Here is an 8,554-nt window from a genome sequence, read left to right on the forward strand (position 1 = left end):
AGAAGCTATAGTACTTGTATACAAACCAGTATTACTTACCCATAAAAAAGATTTAAAATTTTACCATTTGTGACAGCATGGATGGACCTAAGAGTTATTATGTTAAGTGCAATAAGTGAGTCAGACAAAGACAGGTACCATAAGATTTCACTTCTACATGGAATCTAGAAGACAAAATAAATGAACAAAGTAAAACAGATTCATAGATACACAAAAGAGACTGATCATAACCAGAGAGAGCATAGGGGGAAATGGGGGGCTGGGTAAAAAAAGGATGGCTTTAAAGGTTTGTGTGTTTAAGATTTTATTTTTAGAGAGAGGGGAAGGGAGGGAGAGAAACATCAATGTGGCAGAAAAACATCAATTGGTTGACTCTGGCACACCTCAAACTGTAGACCTGGCCCACAATCCAGGCATGTGCCCTAACCAGGAATCAAACTGCCGACCTTTTAGTTCATAGGGAGGCACTCCACTGAGCTACACCAACCAGGTCTGTGTCATCTTTTAAGACTTTTCTAAGAGTAGTATTTTGTGCCGTTTTTATGCAATAACCAGATAATATGTCTTTAAACACTGTTGGGTATTTAGAGATTTGTTTTTTTTAAAGATTTTACTTTCAGAGAGCGCGGAAGGGAGGGAGATAAAAAGACATTGATTAGTGACCTGTCATACAAGCCTATTGGGGAACTGGTGCAAAACCCAGCTATGTGCCCTGAATGAGACTCTGATGATTTTTCGGTCTGTAGGCTGGTACTCCACCCACTGACCACACCAGCCAGAAGAGAGATTTGGGTGCTGAGTAATACATGTTAGAAGCATTATCTTTTGGCATGTCTGTATTGCAACAATACAAATGTATAAAGTTTTTTAAAAAATATTTTAGTTTTAGAGACAGAAGGGAAGGAGAAAGAAACATCTATGTGTGAGAGAAAAATCAGTAGCCCCCAACCAGTGATCTGGCACACAACCCAGAGGCATGTGACCTGACCGGGAATCTAACTAGACCTTTTGCTTTGCAGGATTGATGTCCAACCAACTGAGCCACACCTGCTAGGACCAAATATATGGAGTGTATATCCACAGTGGGTAAGGGTAAATGCTTTATAACTTAAATTTTAAACCTGTACACAACAACCACTACATTTGGGATAACATTAATTTTACAGTACAGTGTGCTCATAATTTTATCTCAATTTAGTTTTTGTAAAGTGGGAGGGGAAATTGTTTTACTATATTATCTAGTTGGAAACAAAGGCACAGTTTTAACATACATGTTTTAAATCCATCTTAATAGGCTGTTCTATATAAAAATCAGTTGAGGCATTTACTTTGAATTGGAATACTGCAGAAATTCATGTATTAAGCCCTGTATTTAAAATAAAGCGAGTGAACAGTTTGAATATCTAAGAAAAAGTTCATGTGTGTAATAATTAAATGTCTTTGATTCCTTCATTATAGTTTTATAATACTTCTATAGATTTTAGCATTTGTTGGATAATACTTTAATAAACAGACCAGTTAGAGAGTATCAGTAGGCAGGACAACAAAGTAATCTGTAATAGGGCAAGTGTGGATCACAACTTATCAGAAGCAGTGTGTCCCAGAACTATAGCAGCATGACATGTACTACAGGGCTAGCTATCTGTGGTTTGTACTCGCTGTTTATGCCTTGATAAGGGAATATATTTCCATGTTGACTTAGAAACATTACTGTCATTCCCCCTTCTTTGAGATAACATTCTTCCAATATACAAGGTGGGGCAAAAGTAGATTTACAGTTCATGTAGAAAATATAGTAATTAAAAAATATTAATACAAGAATAGACTTTTATGTACTCACAACTCTGTAAACCTACTTTTCACCCACTGTGTACACTATGGCTAAGGTTCATATACTGTTTGTAGATGTCAAGTGAAATGTTTTCATACTCACTCGTGGCTGTATTTATTTACTTGAGAACCTTGCAAAAATACCACCAACTTTGTTACTTGTGCCTTGCAGTTTATAGTTTCTTCTAAATTGAACACCTACTACCAATCTCTTCTACATATTAAATGATGTAATTTTTTTCTGGTCTATGATTTATAAACAAAATATTAAATAAACTTGTTTACCAGATTTACCACACAATTCGCACAATACTATAAATTAAACTCTAATCAGTTATCTGTTATGTGACAGGGAAAAGAATATTGTATTAGCTTGCAATATTCACGGTACAGGATTACTATATTCTTTTAACACTTTGCAGAATATATATACCTATAGGATGTTGTATAATAGAAAATAATAGAACTGGTGTCTGAGTCATTTCAAAGTTGGACAGATAAATTACAAAAAGTACAAAACAAAGAATCAGTTGTCTAATCTGTTTACATGAGGCAAACTCCAAAATAACTGGGAAAAGGATATAAAACCAAAATTTTAGAATCTCTCTCAAGGTTTCACAAAGGGCACAGAGAAAAACCCTTGTTTCTCCTAGGTTCCTATTTGCAATCCTAAAAGTTATCCATGAGTACTAAAGACTGCAATTCAAGTATTATTGAAGCATGAATTTGTTGTTCCAGTTTACTTATGCTTCATTGGTTGATTCTTGTATGTGCCAGCAGGGTGGATATACTATAAATTAGGAGTTAACTAACTCCTATGTTTCAACCAGATTGTTTCCTGTATTAGCCATTACAAACAATGAAACAATGAATATTATTTAAGAGTTACCTTTATTTACTTGTCCAATTACTTTAAGTAGAATTCTTCAAATACTTCCTTTATTTGTGATACATGCCAAATTTCTGAAAGAATACAAACTTCTGAAAGAATTGTCAATTCAAAAACACTATGAATGACACAGACTTGCCTTATACCACCAAGACCATAGGCTTAGAGGGGAGGTACTTTCAACCCCCATCCATTGACCTCTGAGGAACATAGGAAGTAGAGACTGGATTATATAAACTCTGGGACAATGATAATCAGACTTCCAGATTTGTGAACACACCAAGGTGCATAAAGGATGGCATCTTAAGAAAGCATGTAAGTTCTTTGCCACCTCCCTCTTTCTTCATACCTTGGCCTATGAATCTCTCCCAATTTGCCCATTTCTGAGTTGTGTTCTTTGTGCTTTCTCCAGAGTTGTTATACTATAGCAAAATTATTAGTGCTGTCCAGAGTTGTTATACTTTAGCAGAATTCTTAAACCCCAAATTTGTAATTAGGCAGAGTGTGGGTACCCTATACCCCCATTTACATCTGCCATTAAATAAGGGGGATACTCTTGTGAGATTATGAGCCTTTAACCTCTGAAGTCTGTGCTGACTCCAGGACTTAAATGTCAGAATTCACTTGTCAGATAATTGCAGAATCGGTTGTAGTAGGAAAAACCCCACAAATCAGAAGAAAACATTGCTGCATGCAGCAAAAAGCTACTAATGTTTACATTTCAAGCTTTCTTTTTAGTAGAAAGCCTCTGGAAGCACCACATACTTTTGCAAAATAAAGGCAAAAAAACCTTGAGGAATAGCTACTTGTACTTGGCTTTTCCCAGGATTGCTTTGCATATCCATGAAATAAAACATATAATACCTAAATTTAATAAAAAGTCTAGTTTTCCATGCTCATACAAATACAATTTTGGGGACATGTGGTCAGTATAGTGGCACAGGTAAACACAGCTTGCCTCCTCAGAGAACCACATGAAAATTACTGTTAAGTGTAGAACCATCAGAAATTGAGTTGAATGGAAGCCTGACAACTACAAAATTAAAAACCCATCCATCCAGATTGGTAGGAGGGGCACAGATGTGGAATGGGCTGCTCCCTCATGTACGGTGTATAAATACTTGGGAGGGGTATCTTGGGACTGAGGGGTCCCAGCCCCATGCCAGGCCCCAGCCTAGGGTTCTACTGTCAGGGAAGATATGTTCTGGTAACTTCTGGCTCTAAAAATGAGTGGGTATTGAGTGGAAGGAACTGCTGGATTCGTAAGCAGTTCCTCTTGAACCCACACATGAACTTACCTACCTCCTCTGCGCTCCAGCACCAGGATAGCAACTTGAAAGCACCAGTGGCATATGGGAAGAACTGAGGTGTCTGGCATCAGGCAGTGGGCTAGGGGACAGCCTTTTCCCTAACAGAAAGGTGGGCAGAGGCCACCGTCCCTTTTGTGAACCCTTTCCCCATAGAACCAGAAAGCAGGTGCCATATCTGAGACTCCAATAACCTGGCTTGCACTTAACCTGGAAATGCCCAGAGACACTGCCCACCCAACTTCCAGGTCTAACCAAGCTGCTTTTCCATGTGAATGGCTGGTCTTAGCTCATGCTGCACAACTTCCTAAATTCTTTTAAACAAGCAGTAGCCAATCTCAGTGACCCCCAGCCCCTTACCTCTTGCCCCATGTATGGCACTAGCAGCAGCCAGCCTACGTTCACAGCTTGGGTTCACCTGGGAATCTCCAAGCCCAGCACAAGTGGCAGTCATCTCAGATTGCTTTATAGCTCAGGCACAATGGCCCTGGGTGAAATACAGGTGGGGGGCGCTCTCATACACCACCTGGGAAATACCAGAGCCTGCACACCCAGTGGATACCATACACATCAGAGCACCTCCACCCTGCATAGAAGATCCTCCATAAAGGGTGGAGGGTGGGTGGTGCAGAGTGGTTGTCAGTGGTCACAGCCAGTCCTTGCAGCTGAGTGGCCTGGGTAAATCCCTCTCACTGACCTGCCAACAGGAACCAATGCTCAACTACAACAGGAGGGTGTACTCAGCCCACACAAAAGGCACATCTCAAGTACCAACTTGGGTGGTAGAGGCAGCTGTGGCACTAGACCCTACAAGACACCTACTACATTGGGCCACACTACCAAGAGACAGAGTCAAAGCAGCTCTACCTAACACACAGAAGCAAACACAGGGAGGCTGCCAAAATGAGGAGACAAAGGAACATGGCACAAATGAAAGAACAGATGAAAACTCCAGAGAAAGCTCAATTAAATGGAAACAGTCAATTCATCAGATGCAGAATTCAAAACACTGGTCATAAGTAACGCTCAAGGAACTCAGAGATGACCTCAGCAGTGTAAAACAGATCCAGTCAGAAACAAAGGCTACACTAATTGAAATAAAGAACAATTTATAGGGAAACAGCAGTAGAATGGATGAAGTGGAGAATCAAATCAATCAATCTGGATCATAAGAAACAAAAACCAATCAGAAGAAAAAAAGATCCCCCCAAATGAGGATAGTACAAACAGCCTCTGAAACAACTTCAAGAGGTCCAACCTTTGTATCATAGGGATGCAAGGAGAAAAGAGAAAGAAATTGGAAATCTACTTGAAAAAAAGAATTCCCCTATTTTGTGAAGGAACTAGACATGCAAGCACAGGAAGCAGAGAGTCCCAAACAAGTTGGGCCCAAAGAGCCCCAACTCCAAGAGACATCCTAATTAAATGCCAAAGGTTAATCTCAAAAGCAGCAAAAGAAAAGCAGTTAGTTACCTACAGGAAAATTCCCACAAGACTGTTAAGAAACATTCAAAGTCAAAAGTGGGGATGTACAGCCAAGTTTGCTCTACCCAAAGCAAAGCATGTATCTTTGCTTTGAAGAGCAGGTGAAATACTTCTGAGACAAGACAAAACTAAAGGAGTTCATCATCACCAATCTACTATTATGCAAAATGTTACAAAGGGGCTTAAGAAAAAATTCAAAACTATGAGCAATAAAAACCTATCAACAACTGAATCTAAAAAGCAAACTATGCAAACAGACAGAGAATCATGACTATGAAGACATTTTGATGTTTACCAGATGGGAGGGGTATTTGGCAGAAATGGGTAAAGAGGTGAGTGAATTAAGGAGTACAATTGAGACCTAGCTTGTGTGGCTCAACAGATTGAGTGCCGGCCTTTGAACCAAAGGGTCACCACTGTGATTCTCATTCAGGGCACATGCCTGGGCTGTGGGTCAGGTTCCCAGTAGGGGGTGTGTGAGATGGAACCTTACATTGGTGTTTCTCTCCCTTCTTTCCCTGCTCTCTCAAAATAAATAAAGTCTTAAAAAAAAAAAAAGTACAAACTTGTAGTTACAGAAAAGCTATGAGGATGTAAAGTACAGGAAATGGAGTGGCCAAAGAACTTGTAAGCATGACTCATAGACATGAGATGTTGGTGGGGCACTACCTAAGGGAGTAGGGGGTGCTGGGTTGAGGGTGGCAAAAGGGGAAAAATTGGAACAACTGTAATAGCATAATCAATAAAATATAATTTCAAAAAAGCAAATACAATTTTCTAGTTTAAATTGTAATAATGAGACTATTGAAAAATATTCTCATTTAAAGATTGTATTTATTTTTACACGGGGGTGGGGGTGGGGGAAACCAAGGGAGGAAAACGTCAATGTGATAGATACATCCATTGGTTCCCTCTCAACCTCCCCAAATGGGGACCTGGCCCACATCCCAAGCAGAGTCCTAAGAATTGAACTGGCAACACTTTGGTTAGCAGGCCTGCACTTAATCCACTGAGCCACAACAGTCAAGGCATAAAACATATCTTTAAACTGTAGGGTTTTTAAAATGTGAAAGATACAAAACATTAAACACGTTATTATTATGTGATTCATTATATTAAGGTATCTAATTTCTACCTATTTACATTGTAAACTTAAAACATCCCTGAAAAAATTTTGTCATGTGTACCAGAATACATGTGTGAAAATAAGTAACTGATGGGGGAGGTATGTATTTTTTACTGACTTTTACAACTTAGAAATCATTAGTATAATTCTTTTAAAAATTCCTCACCTGATAATGGTTTTTTTGATTTTAGAGAGAAAAGGAAAGGGGAACAATGATATGAGAAACATTTATCGGCTTCCTCCCATAAACACCCTAATGGGATCAAACCCTCAACCGTTTGAGGCACAAGAGAACACTCCAAGCTTCCCAGCCAAGGCCTGAGTACCATTCTTAAAAATTTCAATCTCACTGCCCAGGCTAGACTGGCTCAGTGAATTGAGCACTGGCCTGTGAATCAAAAGGTCACTAGGTCAATTCCCAGTCAGGGCACATGCCTGTGTTATGGGCCAGGTCCTCAGTAGGGGCATGTCAGAGGCAACCCCCTTCTTTTAAAAAATTAAAAACAAATTTTCATTTTCCCAGTATCTGTTACAGATATGAATTATCACATAGCAATCACATTTCAGCTTTTGGAGCAAGATACAATTTTAAATAGTCTAACCCATTAGTACAAGTCACTTTCTCAAAAATTTCAGTGTGTTGAGAAATGAAAAATCATTGCAAATCCCAGGGCAAAATCACAAAATGGTGAACAGTTCTTGTGTCTGCACTGCCCAATTTTAGCAACAAATTAGCTTACTCTAGAATCCCATGCTCAGTATGTGATCAATCTCAAAGACAGTGAGGCTCTTCATTCCCCATTCTATATTCTCCAAATCTATTCCAGGTGTTGTCTAATGACCTGGTACACCTTCACCAACAGTCTTGTTTAGGTAAGCCAGAATTCTTCCACCTTTACCCCATCCCCATGTTTCTGTCCTCATAGTAATTTTCCATGCACTGATGCCTAAGCCATTCCTTGGCTATAAATTCCTATCACTAATCTATGCTAAATCAACCCAAGGACTCAGCATATAACTTAATTCTACAAAGCTATCAGAGTAAGACTAAAAAGTATACACATTGCTACCTCAGAGGTAACAATATGTGAAAGAAATTATACAAGAATATAAAATAGTACTTACCCTTTATACTAACAAGAAGTTAGGTGGAAGAGGACACAAAAAAAACTGGTGTTGATTCCCTTAACTATTTTTCATATTATAGTGTTTAAGATGGTTTGGCTCTTATAATCTGCTAATTCATAGTGTTTGTCTACATGAGTGTAACAGTAATAGATTATCAGCCAACAAAAGGAACTGAAGTTGGAGACTAGGCACCTATGCCATCTTTGCTATCCATGACCCATTCTAATTAATTCTGGATCATTACAAAGACTGATGTTATACATGCCATAGAAGTTATAGAAAGGTGTTTTAGATTCCTGTGATTTGTAATAAAAATCCTGCTTCAAGCATCCCAACCAACCTTATACCAACTAAAAGCATAGGAGAATATACTGCTTCATGAATTACTTATTTCAAAAACAGGTTTAGTGGTTAATCAAGAAGTGTCCAAGAATAATCAAGAATTTTCAATTATTCAGTTTGACAGCACTAACGGTAGAAATTACATTTCTACCTTTCTTATTAAGTCACAACTGAGAGCAAAAAGATTCTGTTCAGCTTTTTATTTTAGTAAAATCAGAATAAACACAGCACATGCACTACTAGCATGTACAACTAAAACAATAAACAACTACTAAACCTACGGTATGTTGAGGCTCAATGACTTCTTCACAAACTAAATTTAAACCAATCCTTCCTTACTTACTAATAAAACTGAATGTAAAAGTCACAGATTATGGCAATATACACAAAGATAACCACATGGTTGAGGACTGCAAATAAGCCACAAAGTCAGTAAAAACTAAACCA

Source organism: Desmodus rotundus, chromosome Y (assembly GCF_022682495.2).
Source record: "Desmodus rotundus isolate HL8 chromosome Y, HLdesRot8A.1, whole genome shotgun sequence".
Taxonomy (NCBI): Eukaryota; Metazoa; Chordata; class Mammalia; order Chiroptera; family Phyllostomidae; genus Desmodus; species Desmodus rotundus.